Below are 18212 nucleotides of genomic sequence, written 5' to 3'. Positions count from 1 at the left end.
CGCCTGGTTGTGGAGGATTTTAAAAAAGTCTCCACCCAGCGTAAGCATGACAACTTAACGAAACAACAACGTGATGTGTTACAACAACTACAATCACTTGATGACGTGGTGATTAAGGCAGCCGACAAGGGGGGAAATGTGGTTATTTGGCCTAATGTAAAATATGAAAAGGAGGCATTCAAACAATTAAGGAATAAAGACACCTACTCCAGACTTGACCACAGCCCCCTCACTCTGTTTTCTGCACAATTACAGAAGATCCTCTCTAAAGCCTTTGATGAGGGTATCATTACTAAAAAGGTATTTGAGGGTCTCACTGTACTGTCCCCCAAGATTCCCACATTTTACCTCTTACCGAAGATTCACAAAGACCCCGTTGACCCACCTGGGCGCCCGATCGTGTCCGGCATTGATGGCTTGTGCGAACCAGCTTGCAAATTCATTGATTACTATCTCAAGCCTATAGTGGAGACGCTGCCATCTTTTGTCCGAGACACGACGGATGTGCTCAACAGGGTGAACGGGGTCTTTGTTGAGTCTGACATGATTATAGTGACGGCCGACGTGGAGTCCCTTTATACCTGCATCAGCCATGATGCAGGTGTGGAGGCGGTCCGCTTCTACCTGAGGAATGACAACCGGGATGACCACTTGTGTGAGTTGATCTTGGAGCTCCTCCATTATGTCCTGACCCATAATTTTTTTACTTTTAAAGACCAATTCTATCTTCAGAGGCGGGGCACAGCCATGGGCGCGGCTTGTGCGCCTTCGTACGCAAATTTGTTCCTTGGGTATTGGGAGAGGGACATCTTTGCGTGCGGGGGGGTGCGGGCCTCGGACCATGTGCAAATGTGGCTCCGCTATATTGATGATTTGTTTATCATTTGGCAGGGCACAATGGAGGACCTCAGATCATTTATGGACTCACTTAATAGTAATACTAAAAACATCAAGCTGACATATAAGATCAGTACGCGTAATATCGATTTCTTGGATGTCAGTTTTGAGGTTGACCACACTGGTCTGCTTCAGACTGACATCCATAGGAAAGAAACTGCTGTAAATTCTCTACTTCACGCTACGTCAGCACATAGTACATCCACAATACAGGCCATCCCGGTTGGTCAATACCTTAGGGCGAGGCGGATCTGCTCCACGGAGGAGAGGTTTGAGGGACAGGCCAGTGACCTATGTAATAGGTTCCTCCAAAGAGGCTACAGCCATAAGTCAGTCAAGCGGGGTTACAATCGAGCTAAGTATACTCCCCGCAGTCAGCTCCTACGGAATTCTAAGACTAAATCTACTGAACAGGGCACTCAACCCATCCGATTTATTTCTACCTTCAACTCAGAATGGGACACCATGCGTGGTATTTTAACTAAATATTGGCCCATTCTGCAGACAGAACCTGGTCTGTCACCTTGTCTTCCCGAACGACCTTTGATGACCCCCAGACGTGCCAGAAACCTCAGAGACCTACTCGTCCATAGCCATTATATACCAAAATCGAAAGGGCTATTTGGACATAATCGTCCGATCAAGGGGTCATATCCATGTGGCCACTGTCTTGCTTGCAGCAATGTCTCTCGCTGCTCCACATTTACATCAAGCGACGGAACACGTGAATTCAATATTGATCATTATATTTCATGTGGGAGCTCCCATGTGGTGTATTACGCCACATGTGGGTGCTCCAAAATATACGTTGGACTCACCTCGCGTGAACTTCGGGTGAGAGTTAGGGAACATGTGAGAGACATTGCTGCGGCAAAGGTGGCAGTGGATGTCACTTCCTTGAAGACTCTACCGAGACACTTTCGTCAATTTCATAATTGTGACGCTGGGTCTCTGAGGATACGCGGTATAGATCTGGTACATGGAGGCATCAGAGGGGGCAACACAAGGAAAGTATTGGCCCAAAGGGAAGCTAGGTGGATAGTCACGCTTGATACTCTGAGTCCCAAAGGCCTTAATGAGAATTTGAGTTTCTCCTCCTTTTTATAGAATCTTTATGCCATTTTCCTTATATTGGCGGGTATACATGGATTTGCACATGAGATCTCTGTGCACATCCATGTTTATATATATTTTTATATATGTTTACATCTTGGAAACTTTCCCTTGTTTTTAATTGTTTTTATTCTGTATTTTGTCAGTGTATTTATTTTCCACTTTTCATTTATGGCAGTGCCCCTTACTTTTGTGGATTTGGATTCTTGCCATCTTCTTCCTGCTTCGACCCATTGACTTCCATGGGAATGGACCACCTATATGGACGTATTGTAAAGAATCCGTCCCATGCGAATATGGACTATTTTGTATATTGTCACATTTTTTGTATATTGGCATAAAAAGTTTTTATGTATTTACCCCTTTCACATATCTGTGACTCGGCTGTGTCGGATGTGCGCATGCCTGGTTTCGTCGCTTCCTCCCACCCCCGCCGCGGCGTCTCATGGGCCTGCATGTGCGTCCTGGTTGCTGTAGCAACTGGACGCCCACGTGGGTACTGACGCCGGCGGTGGGTGTGTGTGATGGGCGATGCAACCACGCATGCGCCGCATACCGAAGACACATTGGTCGCAAGCGCCGGTCATGTGACCGGGTATACGCCCATAAAAGGGCCCTGCCATCATACTATATCATCATCCATGAGTAAGCAAACAGTATAGCGATAGCGAAACGTACGTCGGATGCTTTAGGGGGTTTCCCTTGCCTACCGCCTGCCTGTTCCAGTGCCACCCCTGATTGGTAATTATAGACCCTTTGGTTTCTCTCCCTCCCTCCTGCTGGGACTTACTGTTCGCCACTGGGCTGATCTGATTTCTAGGAGGTCATTTTGGGGAGTTGGTAACCACAGACCTTTGGTCTTCTTCCCTCCCTCCTGCTGGGATTTATTGTCCGCCTTTGGGCTGACCCTATTGTCAGGAGGTTATCTTGGGTGCATTTCACTTGGTGTATTGCCAGCACTGGCACAGGCTCTTTTCACCTCTCCTCACATGTCATTTCATGCTTGCAGCTTTTATTGCATGTCAGATATTTGTACACTGTTTTGATATTGATTTTAATATCATGATAAATAAAGCTGTTTTTACCCTTTTTGAAAATTACTCCTTTCTCCTCTGGTTTCTGTACCCACCCCTGTTTGTCTGCCTGTCCCGGGCCCTGACTTCCCACTCCTATCTGTTGTTTGTGTTTCCCTCTGCATAACTGATTTCCCGGCTTCTGACTCGATTCTGTTTTCTGGCTTGATTTTGATCCTCATTTTGCAATGATTTTAGTTTCCTGGCTAGACCCTGACTGTTTGACTACTCTATTGCCCCCTGGTGGTTCACCTGTTAACTGCCTGCTGAAGTTACTCTGCTGTACTTCAGCTGCCTTTCCGTTACAGTGTTACTTTGTCTCTTCTTCACTGCTCTGCTGTCACTTAGTGGGTAATATGCTGTAATACGTCTTAGTAGCCCTTTGTACAGCGTGACAGGTGGATATCGGACAAGACTCACCAATGCAAGTCAATGGATGTGAGGAAAAAAACGGACTGCAAAAGGATCATCTGTATGTTGTGTGTTTTTTATGGATAGATTACCATTCTGTCAGGGATAATCAGGAACCAAAAAAGGTTAACTTTTCTGCGCTACTGTAAGAGTAACGAAAATCCAAAGGTGCTGAATACAATGTAGGGGGTTTTATTCGACACGTTTCAAAGTGAGTCTTCACTTCTTCATCAGGAGTCCCTAATAGCTGGGAAGAAAAAAAACACAAATCATATGGATGTCATACAGATGATAGGCAGGAAAATAATCTCACACTCTCATAGCACTCCAGTCACTTAAAAAAAAAAAAAATTCTATTTAGCGCTATAATATTTCGCAGCGCTTTACATACATCAGGAACACTGTCCCCATTGGGGATCACAATCTAAATTCCCTATCAGTATGTCTTTGGAGTGTGGGAGGAAACCAGAGTACCCAGAGGAAACTCACGCAAACATGGGGAGAACATACAAACTCCTTGGAGATGTTGTCCTTCGTGGGATTTGAACCCAGGACCCCAGCACTGTAAGACTGCAGTGCTAACCACTGAGCCACCATGACGCTCACTTATGGAATTCCAAATGAATTTCACTAGTCTAATGTTTCTGAATGAGAATCGGAGCTATCTTACATAGGCAGATGGGAGCAATGCCTTAAGGTGGATTTTGGGGGAGTTTTGTATTTAACATTTATTTGAGTATTTTTTTTGGGGGGGTCACTATCAACCATGGTATGCCTTCTCGTGAGGAAAAAATTAATACACATTTAAAGAATTCTAGGAAAGTTCATTTGGGTTTAAGACTAGCTGAAATAAAATCTATCTGACTTGGTTTGCCCATAGAATACTAGTTATCTATTTTTATTATTTTTTTATATATAAAACAGCTTATTTGCAGTTAGATATATTACAAAATAACACATACTAGACAAAAAATATGCACAAATGTAGAAAACCTCTTAACATGATTGGATCCTTAAAAGTTTCTGTTTAAAGATGCATCAACATGAAGCATCAGTCTGTCCTTCATCAGCATTACTTGTTTTCCAGAACTGTCTTGGCCGGTAGTAAAGGCTTCACCAGATGACACTTCAGTGACAGTGATGTGGTGTAACCTATTTAGGATCAATAGGTGGACAAATGTACTGCCTTCTAATTAAGTTAGCAACGGGTATGGGCTTAAACTGCATTTACCCACAGCCTGCAAGGTTATTAGAAAAATTATACTTCCTTGTGAAGGACACAAGTCAATCAATAACCAGATATTTAGAGATTGCTAAAATTAGCAAATAAATAACTCTTAGGACATAAACCCCATTAGTAGAAAACTATGTCACTTACAGGCTCTAGAAAATACCTATATTAATATTTTGTGAAAAACTATAACATATCTTTAAAGTTTATAATAGAAGCAGGGGTCTGGGGGTAAGACCCTCAGATAGGTGGGGTGCAGGGGGAAGCCTCCCCTTGCATGGTTATTTTAGATGAGAGGAAATATCAACACGCCCACTCACCAAGCCAGTTACGCCCACCAACCTGAAAGAAGCTTATATAGTCTAGGCTCCCGGTAGATGCTGCAATGTATGAGATCCTTCAGTAAAGGTCGCTTTTCACGCTATGACATCGCTAAAGCGATGTCGTTGGGGTCACGGAATTTGTGACGCACATCCGGCCACATTAGCGATGTCGTTGCGTGTGACACCTATGAGCGATTTTGAATCGTCGCCAAAACGTTAAAAATCGCTAATCGGTGAAATGCCCCCCTAATCTTGATTATTGTTGCTGCTGCGTGTCCGAAGTAGTTTGTCGTTCCTGCGGCAGCACACATCACTGTGTGTGACATTGCAGGAACGAGGAACCTCACCTTACCTGCGGCCGCCGACAATGAGGAAGGAAGGAGGTAGGCGGGATGTTACGTCCCACTCATCTCCGCCCCCCCGCTTCTATTGGGCGGCCGCCTAGTGACGTTGCTATGACGCCAAACGAACCACCCCCATAAAAAGGAGGCGGTTCGCCGGTCACAGCGACGTCACTAGGCAGGTAAGTACGTGTGATGGGTCCGTGCGATTTTGTGCGCCACGGGCAGTGATTTGCCCATCACGCACAAACGATGGGGGCGGGTGCGCACTAGCGATATCAGTCACGATATCGCAGCGTGTAAAGCAGCCTTTACACTGCTTTCCCCGCCCACTAGTGCCTGTGATTGGATGCAGTCAGCTGATAGGCTGCTACTCAGAGTGGAGGTGTGTTTGACTGCACGTCTCATTGTAATTAGTGGCTTAGGCAGTGAATACAAGGCCTGGGAGCAGCCTACAGCCATGCTGGAGATTTGGTAAGTACAGCACGCTTCTCTATCCTTTCTACCACCATTTTTAACCTCCAGATTCTGATCCCCTTAAACTTATATGGGGCAGATTCTGTTCCGGATCCAGATTTTTTTAAAAAAAGAGCAGGTCTTTTGCGAGTCTGCCCAGCTCTACTAGCAACATATCTGACCCCTTGCCCAGGTACCTCCCTTAAGGGAAAGGTGCTTTAAGTTCCTGCAACCTCTTAGCTGACCTGAGGGGCACTTCCAAGTTAGGGTATGTTGGCCCTTTAAGAAAAGGAGTGCAGCCATGCACGCACCCTTTGGGCAAGACTAGGAAGCCTGTGAGGTGCACATATTCTCTGGGAAGACAGCAGCATGGACCGGGGATAGGGCAACCACCACAGGATGAGCAGGCAGGTGAGGAAACTAGTGACACTGCTAGGGGAGGGAGGCAGGACAGCGCAGGGATGCTATTAAGGGATTTACATGCCCCTTCTTTCCAGAAATCTCTTAAGGAGATGAGGAGCATTAATATTCTCCCTTGACTCCCATGATCTCTCTTCAGGGACAAACCCCTTCCAGTCCACCAGGTAGTAGGTTTTACCTCTGACCTTTTTTTTTTACAGCAAGGATGGCTTATACCTCAAAGGTGTCTTCGTCACTGACCAGAGGAGGTGAGGTACTAGGATCCCTGTGATAACTGCTCAGAATAACAGGTTTGAGGAGGGACACATGGAACAAGTTGGGGATGCGTAGGGAGCCTGGGATCTACAATTTGTAGGACACCTCGCTAATCTTCTGGAGCACCTCAAAGGGAGTGATAAAGCAGGGACCCAACTTGTAGGAAGGCACCTTGGGATAGATGTAGCTGGAAGATAGCCATACTTTGTTTGTGGGCTAGAACGAAGGAGGATCTAGGTGTCTCATGTCCGCGTGCCTTTTCATATGGATGGACGACTGCTCTAGAGAAGACTTGGTCTCCACCCAGATGTCGGAAAATGTCTTGACGAGGGAATTGGCAGCAAAATTGCCAGAGGTGAGCGCCACTGGGAAAGACATTCTAGGTCATTGTCTAGGCACTATGTGAAAAGGGGACTTGGCGGAGAATTCACTCACGTGACTGTTGTACGAGAACTCTACCTATGGAAGGCAATTGACCCAGTCACTATCATGCTCATTGATGAAGTGCTGCAGGAAGTTCATCAAGATCTGATTCACCCATTCCACTTGACCGCTGGACTGCAGATGGTAGGCCGATGAGAAATACAAGGTGACATCCAGCAGCTTGCAAGTGGTGCTTTAGAATTGAGAAGTAAACTGGTCAACTCTTTCAGAGTCAATGTGGACTGGTAGACTGTGCAAGTGGAAGATCTGCTGAATGAAGTACTCAGGGAAATCCAGACAGCGGCATGAAATGGGCCATTTTTAAGAATCTGTCTACCACTACCCATATGGCGGTGCAATGGGAAGACTTCAGAAGATATTTAATAAATTCCATCCCAATAAACTGCCAGGGGGCCCAGCAGCGAAGCTTCTTTGGGATCTTGTTGCGAGCTAATAAGGGAGAGGCTGAAACAAACTCCAGGACATCTTGTTGCAATATAGGCCACCAATAATGCTGCATGATCAGCTGCTATGACGTCTTCTGTCCAATGTGACCAGCCAGCCTGGAGGAATGACCCCACTGAAGAACTTGCTTCCTGTCTGCTTCGGCAGTGAATGTCTTACCAAGGGGAACCTGTGAAACGTCTATGGGAGCCACTGTCATCATCCTGGAAGGTTAAAAAATGTGTTGAAGCTACTCCTCATGATTCATGTGATAGGAGTTTCCAGATCTCCAGTTCAGAACTGGTTCATGCTTCCAAAGCCACAATAAGCCCAGCAACAGCGAATGCGACATTCCTGGAAGAACACGGAAGACAATTTTTTTTTCCCTATGCAGCAGTCCAACATGTAGGACAACCTTTTCAGTAATGAATTGGATGGCCTCGGGCAGAGGCTTCTATCCACTGACAGGACTGTAATGGGAGTTTGTAGCTGACGAACAAGAGTCTGATACTGATCCACTATGGCCTGCTGTATGAAATCCCCTTCAGCACAGATTCCAGAAGAGCCACTTCAGGGAACTGCTGGCTATGGAAACAGTCAATATAGAGGTGAAGAGGACTTGCAATCATCTAGTGTAGCCTCTCCTACTAACCCTAGGCTGAGAAGTTTCCCGGCTTCTCGGGACAGAAGCGGATTAGGTGCATAGGACTTCTGCAATAGAAGCACTCCGCACTGATGCAACGGATCTCCCGGAGGCAGCAGGCTAGACACTCTTGATCTATCTCTATCGGCTTGGAGGATACAGCGGAAGTTGCTGGTAATGGAATGATGTGCCTATGGAATGAAGGAGCCAGGCGCGATGAGCTGTCCTCACAGTTAAACTCTCTGGCTTGTTTATGGAACCAAAGGTCGATGCAGATAGGCAGCGATATTAGGTCGTCAAGAAAAGATGGCATATCTTGAACCGTTAACTATGTTGCTAGTTTTCAGGTCCTCGGTGTTCTTGCTGAAGATAGTGTTTCTTTCTGCTGCTGATTTGTACCTCTGTTGCAGTGTATTCCTTATCTACTGGTGCTGCTATGACCACCTACGTCAGCTGTCTGCCACGATATAAGCTTATGAAAGTATTCACGTGGGTCACTGATGCTGTATCCATCTACCAGTGCATCCATTCATCCCCGATGTATCCACTATTCTAAATGCTGCTGCGACTGCTTCTACCCGAGACTGTCCTGTGTCTGTGGTGACAGCTGCCTGGGCACTGCAGATGCTCTGGGGCTGTCCTCTGCCAGATGCTTACCAGCGTGTGTACCTGCTGCCACCTTTGGTGGCAGTAGAGAAGACTCGGCTGCTAGTCCAGTTTTCTCCTCCAGGCAAATGAGCGGTACCTTCGGCCCAGTAGACCCACTAATACAGTGCTCACCCAGTGAGCATGACAGTTTACCTATGCCTATGCCTATTGAGATTTGCCGTGACGTTGGCAGGGGTGGCTCAAAGAATTGATCAATTATTTGCTAAAAATCTCATTTATATTACAGTACAGTTGGAATAAATCTGTGAATTTGCACTTTTTATATGATGCATGCCATTTTCAGATCGTGCTGGCTCCCTTCTCTCTATGCCTATGCCTGCAGCAAGAGGTGATATGCCAATGTGAACAGCAGGATTGGATGTTGACTCATCTGCATTGCTGCTCAGACTCCGACAAGGGGGTCGCACCTTAAGCCAACATGCCATTCGGTTCCGCACCATGTCCTCCAAACTGGGTTGGAATAATGAAGCACAGGTGGCAGTATTCTGGAAAGTATGACCCACACATACAACAGTTGTTAACAAGTGCTAGCTGAAAACACAATATAACTACAAAATACGTACAGCTGCACTCTAAAATGCTAACAATGAATAAAGGAACTTTGATATTGCATTACTCCTATAGGAATATTTAAAAAAAGAGATATTTAGCTTATGTATTGGCCAATGCATGTGAGCATGGTTACCAGCAAAAAGGTATACCTCAATATACTGGGACCATAACTCAAATGGGCTAAATCTGGGTTAAAAACCTGCATGTCTAGGCAGCTAAGATCCAGCTATAAAGGGGGATGAAGACAGCCTGGTTAAAGGGTGGAGTGCCTAATCAGAAAGAAATGCACTACAAATACATCAAAAAGACTGACCCGCACAACTAACAGGTGTGAATAAGTGCTAGCTGTAAACTCAATATAACTACAAAATACATACAGCTGCACTCTAAAATGCTAACAATGAATAAGGGAACTCTGGTATTGTATTACTGCCAAAGGAGTATTTGAAAAAAGAGATATTTAGCTTATGTATTGGCCAATGCATGTGAGCCCGGTAACCAGCAACAAGGTATGTCTCAATATACCGGTACCCTAAATCAAGTGCCTCTATCTGGGTTAACTCAGATAGAGGTTGTGTTCATTCCCCTTTATAGCTGAATCATAGCTGTCAAACTGGTTACAAAGTGGCTCAAAGATAACAAAGTTAATGTTGTGTAGTGGCCCTGATCTCAATCCTATTGGAAATGTATGGGTAAAGCTGAAAAGGCAGGTGCCAGCAATATGACCTACAAACATGGCTCAGTTACACCAGTTCTGTTAGGAGGAATGGGCCCAAAAGCCTACTAAATATTGTGAGAAGCTTGTGGAAGGATATCTGTGATGCCCTGGCACCGCCAGGTGGTCACAGAGAAACAGTACACTCCACACAACACCATCCCACATCAGGTACCATCTGTCACAAAACCCTAGCCAACCCCCTCAGGGTAGGAAGGACACACCAGTGGGCGGGACCAGGTGCATTGGGAGCGCCCACCTAGGGGTCTTGAGGATCCATGGCAGGGAACCAGTCAGAGTTTTCTAAGTGGAGTCTCTAAGTGAAGTTAGAGTTCAAATCGAGTGGAGTCAAGTTTGAGCCTAGTGAAGGGTAGCCACGGTAGTGGCCCTGGTCTACTGGCTAGGTGGCAAGCAGTGGACCGTGTCCAAAGGCGACGGGGTCCGGTCACGGGAAATCCAAAGTGGACCGGGGCAGGGTTGGAGCCCGCCGGTACCAACAGCGGAGATCCAGTCCGGAAACCGTGCACAGGCGGGGTACCTGGACTCTAGTTAGAAGACGGTTGCAAGCCCCTTCTCTAAGTAACAAGGACGGGGACAAGGTTCCAGACATTGTTCCAGCATGTTAGCCCAGATAGAGCGAAACGGCAGCCCAACGCGGGGGATAGGGTATCCGCAACAACCCATTGAGATCCCACGGGTCAGTTTTCGCGGGCACATCTCCCAACCAAAACAGAACCGGGAGAGGACTTCCCCGTTACACACAAGGTTGTCCAAGGGAGAAGAAAAGTACATAGTGACGGAGGAAGGGACATTGGTACACCAGCTGGGTGTGGGACCTGTATACACATGGACGCGGCAGCCGGCCACTGACACCTTGGTTAACCAACAGACTTGTGTGCAATCATTTAATCGTGAGTACACCAATATCCCCCCCCCCCCGGTCCGGCCCAGCGCACCACCACCGGCAGCTATCACCTTCCGTGTTCTGGACATTGAGCCCTGGGGCATCCACTCCTACCCACGGAGGGGATAAACACCCAGCTGCCGCTCCATTGCCCCCAGGCTCTTCCCAACAGCAGCGGTGGTACTTCATTTTTACCACACACCGTGGGTGGCGTCACAAACTATTTACAACAATCCCCTGTACGTATTACATTCCCCTTTTTATTTGAGTGTCCACACGACCCCCGGGTCCGGAGACCCCTCGAGCCACTGTGGATCTGGATCTGAGCAGCCCGGTTGCTGACGTGGGGGTGGCACACCTCCAAAACAATTGACCCCAGTCATACAGTTTAAGTGCAATGGTACCAAATACTAATGAAATGCATGTAAACTTTTGACTTTGCAGAAATGCCTTAAAACATTCTCTCTCTCTCTCTCTTTCTTTCTTTCTGTCTCTCTCTCTCTCTCTCTCATTATTCTGACATTTGGCAAATATAAATAATTTGTGTTCCTAATTGATCTAAAATGGGAAAGGTTTGTTCTGATTTCATGTCAGATAGTAAGGAAAACATGCACATATGTCATTTTAGATAGTGTATGTAAACTTCTGGTTTCAACTGTAGATAGATAAAAATAAAAAAGCAGGCAAACTCCAATAAACATGGACCTTATTAGCCTATGTGGAGTGGCAATACTGTATTTAGGTTATACAGAAAGTTTTTCAATCCGCTTTTCTAATTGCTTGAAAAAGGTTCTGTATAACCAAAATGTTGCCATGTGTCATGGGCAAATAAGGTCCTCTTATATTTTGAAAATATTTTAGTGCTACCTGATTTTGCATTTTTATTTACTTTACCATTGGATATTAGTTTGGGAGGCCTTGTATGCATGTTTGTTTTTCTATGCACTGTTCTATTTTTTTTTTCTGCATAGATGGATGATAGAGAGATAGAGAGATACATGCATTGCACACACTCACTTAACACAAGTCCATCTCCTCTTTCGATTCCCACAGAGTCCAGGACCTGGAATGACATCACGTTCACATGATCATGATGTCACCAAAGGCCCTGAAAGTCCCATAGAGTACAAGCACTTTATTGACATCATGGACACATTATTGTCACATGACCGTGATGTCACCCATCATCCTAAAGCAGTCTACACATCGGAAGCTACACTGATTATATTAGTACCAGGGTAGCTACTGCTGTAAATGCTGAGAGCCACCAAGGAACAAGTATGCCCTCCAGCCCTCATCACAGTAATTATACTGACCTGCGGAATCCTGCTGGTGCATCATTATTTCAGCATAAAACCAAACTAGAAGGAGACCCTGTGCCCACAAGAAAATGTACCTGTGGTATTTTCTGCAGGTATTTCCGCAGGTTCACATTGTAGGTCCCCGGAAACTGCAGCTATCCGTGATTGCGAATTTCAGGCGGTATTGTTTCGGTAAACCTGCAGAAAACTTGCGGAATTCAAGCGTTATTCCTGTGGCTTTCCACCTCTGTATCTACATTGTAGAAAGGCAAGAAATGCGCAGGACAATCCAAATGAATAATTGACATACAGTTCTTTGCGGCTGCGGGACATCCACAGCATATTCCGCAGATTGCAAATTCTGCAACGTTGAAACAGCACACCCCAACTCACATAGAATAACATTGGGAGTGTCTGTACTTGCGCAACCCTGTGGATTTATCTGGAAAATCTAGAAAATCTGCAGGTTTTCCATGACAAAATCTGCAGGTATTTTCTCCTGTGGGCACAGGGCCTAAAAGTAATTGCAGAATTGTGAGGTTTTTTGCAATATCACTTGGACTTTTTTTTATCTGATTTCACTAAAGGATATGGTAAAATTAATGGTGTTTAAAAAAACGAGTGACATTAAAAGCTACTACTTGCCCTTCAATAAACAAGCTTTCATATAAGTGATGGATACTGGAAAAAAAAAGAAAGAAAAAATGAAAATGAAAAAAACAAAAAATTTCTGGGTCATTAAAAGGTTAAAGTAACTGATGGACCCTGATTCTCTAATGAATTATTTGACTGTAACTTTAATAATAGAAGCAGTCACGAGAGCTTTCTGTTTACTGTCATTATTTTCTAGGTAAATTAGGCTCAGTAGGATTTGCAATCATTACATTGTGCCAGATGTATAGCTCTAGGCAACGCTACACTGGGGTATAGGAGGTGCATGGGTAGTAGTTGCATCCGTCCATGGCACTTTAGCACATCCAATGGCCCACCTGCCACATAAAAAAAAATCAGTATGATAAACAGCACATAGTACATTTTTTTTTTAATTGGGGCAAGACCCTTCAAATTACACCTTTGGAACTACACGCGTCACAGCGAAAAAATCACTGCATCAAGTCATTTGAAATGTACTGCATTACTGTTAAATAATTGGCTCCATTACAATGAAAGTTTCATCTTCATCTTTTTAAAATAGGACTTATAAAGGCCATATAATGGTTTAATCAATGTACCCTTTACTTAATGAATTTAAACAATAAAAAAACACATACACTATAATTACTTACTTTGCAAAATGGGAAAAGATTATTCTTCTTATGAAAAAGTGCACTTCCACTGAGGTTGAGTAATTTAGTTTCAAAGGTAAAATATAGGATCCGTTCGTACTGAATCCCATAAAAAAGCCTTAAAAAAATTACACAGAACTTTTGGATACAATCCATAAAATAGCAAATAATATATCAAATAAAGCTAATTTATTAATATTTAGTACACCTGATAGCCTATAATTTAATTAGATAAAACATGCAATAAAAACATTTAGAACTATTGTATAATAAGTGGAATTTGTTGGTTTTTTAAAAAAAAAAAAATCGGATTGGATCAAAGCTATAGGGCAGTAGCAAAATGAGATGCTTTGTTAAGATATCGAATAGTTTATATAAAGATCAAAAAATATTACTGAAAAGCTTAGTTATCCCAAAATGTTTTTTATAAGTGCAGAAAAAAATAAATGTAATATCTGCCAATATGTAACATAGAAAAATACCATTAATACTTCTAAAAAAAAGAACGCATTATATTATTTTCATGTACTGTATTGAGTGTACAGATTGCAACTTACATTATATATATATATTGCAATATAAGAAACTGTAATGCCCTTCATACTTTGCCCATAATGTAATGTAACTGTAATGCCCATAATTTCTGACATGACAATATAGTGCCTCCTTTAAATGTGCCTATGTGCCTGGAGTCAGGTGGCATTCATCATCCAGTGCCATAGGGCATTGTTCACAATGAAGCAGTTATTAGTGTGTGATGTTGCCATAGGATGTCCACTTCTGTGCCTTTAGTCTTTCTCCATCTTTGTTGCAACCTGCTGATGAGATGACACACTAAAGGTACCGTCACACTAAGCAACATCGCTGCTGAGGCACAACTTGCTAGCGATGTTGCTGTGTGTGACATCCAGCAACAACCTGGCCCCTACTGTGAGGTCGCTGGTTGTTGCTGAATGTCCTGGACCATTTTTTAGTTGTTGCTCTCCCGCTGTGAAGCACACATCGCTGTGTGTGACAGTGACAGAGCAACAACTGAATGTGCAGTGAGCAGGGAGCCGACTTCTGCGGACGCTGGTAACCAATGTAAATATTGGGTAACCAAGGAGCCCTTTCCTTGGTTACCCGATATTTACATTCGTTACCAGCGTCCGCCACTCTCACGATGTCAGTGCCGGCTCCCTGCACACATAGCCAGACTACACATCGGGTAATTAACCTGTTGTGTACTCTGGATAGGAGTAGACTTGAGCGCGGTTCGCGGTTCGTGGTTCTCCAGTTCGCAGTTCGAGTGATTTTGGGGGCTGTTCTAGATCGAACTAGAACTCAAGCTTTTTGCTAAAGCTCGATAGTTCTAGTCACGTTCGAGAACGGTTCTAGCAGCAAAAAGCCAAGCTAATTACTAGCTGGCTTTCCGCTGTAATAGTGTAAGTCACACTATTATGAAATTTAAGCGTATAGTGTACAAGAACAGTGCATTCAGATCACTGCTGCTGGTATAAAGGCCACTTTTTTTTTTTTTTCCTTGTCTTCCTTCCCTAAGCGCGCACGTGTAGTGGGGCGGGCCAGCATAGTTTAGTTTAGTTTATTCATTTATATAGCGCTATTAATTCCATAGCACTTTACATACATTTGGCAACACTGTCCCCAATTAGGGCTCACAATCTAAGGTACCTAACTGTATGTTTTTGGAGTGTGGGAGGAAACCGGAAGAAACCCACGCAAACACGGGGAGAACATACAAACTCCTTGCAGATAGTGTCCTTGGTGGGAATTGAACCCAAGACTCCAGCGCTGCAAGACTGAAGTGCTAACCACTGAGCCACTGTGCCGCTGTCAGCCAATCCCAGACACACACACAGCTACTGGACTTTTAGCCAGAGAATAGAGATGAGCGAACCGGTCCCGGTTCGGCTCGAGGTCGGCTCGCCGAATGGGGGTCCCGTTCGAGTTCGGCTCGTCGAACGTTCGACGAACCGTACTCGAACTGCATAGGAAACAATGGCAGGCAATCACAAACACATAAAAACACCTAGAAAACACCCTCAAAGGTGTCCAAAAGGTCACAAACAACTCACAACACATGGGAAAGTGACAAGGACATATACTCATGTGAAAACAAAAGAGCTGGACAAGGAAAAAGAGGAGGAGACACAGATATATGAGTATATGCAAGGAAACATCGATTCCATTATTGTGCAACTTGAGCCCTGCTCATTTTAGGCTTCCAATCTTGATAAATTGCCTGAGCTCGCCACGTACGCCTTGGGGATCTTGTCGTGTCCTGCAGCCAGCGTTCTCTCGTAACCTGTCTTCAGTGCTGCTGGGGGTCTGCTGGCAGATAAGCACACATGTCTGTCCACTGACAATGTGGACATGGCTCTCAGAGGACTTTTCTTCCCCTGGGTCAGCCAGGGGACGGGAAAGGCACGCATATTTTTGAGAGTGCTTCATGCAAAGCATCTTTTTCTTTTTCAAAAGGGGCTCAACCGATGCCAGTCAAGTGGGGTGTGTGTGGCCCAGTTAGTGGCAACGAGGGAGACTGTGGTTGGAGTCCCCTCGCTGTGTTTCTAAAAGAACCAAGATGAACAAGTCATGGCTCTGAGGACTTTTCTTCCCCTGGGTCAGCCAGGGGACGGGAAAGGCAAGCGTATTTTTGAGAGTGCTTCATGCAAAGCATCTTTTTCTTTTTCAAAAGGGGGCTCAACCGATGCCAGTCAAGTGGGGTGTGTGTGGCCCAGTTAGTGGCAACGAGGGAGACTGTGGTTGGAGTCCCCTCGCTGTGTCTCTAAAAGAACCAAGATGAACAAGTCATGGCTCTCAGAGGACTTTTCTTCCCCTGGGTCAGCCAGGGGACGGGAAAGGCACGCGTATTTTTGAGAGTGCTTCATGCAAAGCATCTTTTTCTTTTTCAAAAGGGGGCTCAACCGATGCCAGTCAGCTCAACCGATGCCAGTCAAGTGGGGTGTGTGTGGCCCAGTTAGTGGAAACGAGGGAGACTGTTGTTGGAGTCCCCTCGCTGTGTCTCTAAAAGAACCAAGATGAACAAGTCATGGCTCTGAGGACTTTTCTTCCCCTGGGTCAGCCAGGGGACGGGAAAGGCAAGCGTATTTTTGAGAGTGCTTCATGAAAAGCATCTTTTTCTTTTTCAAAAGGGGGCTCAACCGATGCCAGTCAAGTGGGGTGTGTGTGGCAAAGTTAGTGGAAACGAGGGAGACTGTGGTTGGAGTCCCCTCGCTGTGTCTCTAAAAGAACCAAGATGAACAAGTCATGGCTCTGAGGACTTTTCTTCCCCTGGGTCAGCAAGGTGACGGGAAAGGCACGCGTATTTTTGAGAGTGCTTCATGCAAAGCATCTTTTTCTTTTTCAAAAGGGGGCTCAACCGATGCCAGTCAAGTGGGGTGTGTGTGGCCCAGTTAGTGGAAACGAGGGAGACTGTGGTTGGAGTCCCCTCGCTGTGTCTCTAAAAGAACCAAGATGAACAAGTCATGGCTCTGAGGACTTTTCTTCCCCTGGGTCAGCCAGGGGACGGGAAAGGCACGCGTATTTTTGAGAGTGCTTCATGCAAAGCATCTTTTTCTTTTTCAAAAGGGGGCTCAACCGATGCCAGTCAAGTGGGGTGTGTGTGGCCCAGTTAGTGGAAACGAGGGAGACTGTGGTTGGAGTCCCCTCGCTGTGTCTCTAAAAGAACCAAGATGAACAAGTCATGGCTCTGAGGACTTTTCTTCCCCTGGGTCAGCCAGGGGACGGGAAAGGCAAGCGTATTTTTGAGAGTGCTTCATGCAAAGCATCTTTTTCTTTTTCAAAAGGGGGCTCAACCGATGCCAGTCAAGTGGGGTGTGTGTGGCCCAGTTAGTGGAAACGAGGGAGACTGTGGTTGGAGTCCCCTCGCTGTGTCTCTAAAAGAACCAAGATGAACAAGTCATGGCTCTGAGGACTTTTCTTCCCCTGGGTCAGCCAGGGGACAGGAAAGGCACGCGTATTTTTGAGAGTGCTTCATGCAAAGCATCTTTTTCTTTTTCAAAAGGGGGCTCAACCGATGCCAGTCAAGTGGGGTGTGTGTGGCCCAGTTAGTGGAAACGAGGGAGACTGTGGTTGGAGTCCCCTCGCTGTGTTTCTAAAAGAACCAAAATGAACAAATCATGGCTCTCAGATGACTTTTCTTCCCCTGGGTCAGCCAGGGGACGGGAAAGGCACGCGTATTTTTGAGAGTGCTTCATGCAAAGCATCTTTTTCTTTTTCAAAAGGGGGATCAACCGATGCCAGTCAAGTGGGGTGTGTGTGGCCCAGTTAGTGGAAACGAGGGAGACTGTGGTTGGAGTCCCCTCGCTGTGTTTCTAAAAGAACCAAAATGAACAAATCATGGCTCTCAGATGACTTTTCTTCCCCTGGGTAAGCCAGGGGACGGGAAAGGCACGCGTATTTTTGAGAGTGCTTCATGCAAAGCATCTTTTTCTTTTTCAAAAGGGGGCTCAACCGATGCCAGTCAAGTGGGGTGTGTGTGGCCCAGTTAGTGGAAACGAGGGAGACTGTGGTTGGAGTCCCCTCGCTGTGTTTCTAAAAGAACCAAGATGAACAAGTCATGGCTCTGAGGACTTTTCTTCCCCTGGGTCAGCCAGGGGATGGGAAAGGCATGCGTATTTTTGAGAGTGCTTCATGCAAAGCATCTTTTTCATTTTGAAAAGGGGCATCAACTGATGTCAGTCAAGTGGGGTGTGTGTGGCCCAATTAGTGGCAACGAGGGAGACTGTGGTTGGA

Source organism: Anomaloglossus baeobatrachus, chromosome 7 (assembly GCF_048569485.1).
Source record: "Anomaloglossus baeobatrachus isolate aAnoBae1 chromosome 7, aAnoBae1.hap1, whole genome shotgun sequence".
Taxonomy (NCBI): Eukaryota; Metazoa; Chordata; class Amphibia; order Anura; family Aromobatidae; genus Anomaloglossus; species Anomaloglossus baeobatrachus.
The sequence above is the reverse complement of the archived record's forward strand: the minus strand, read 5'-3'. Positions refer to the sequence as shown.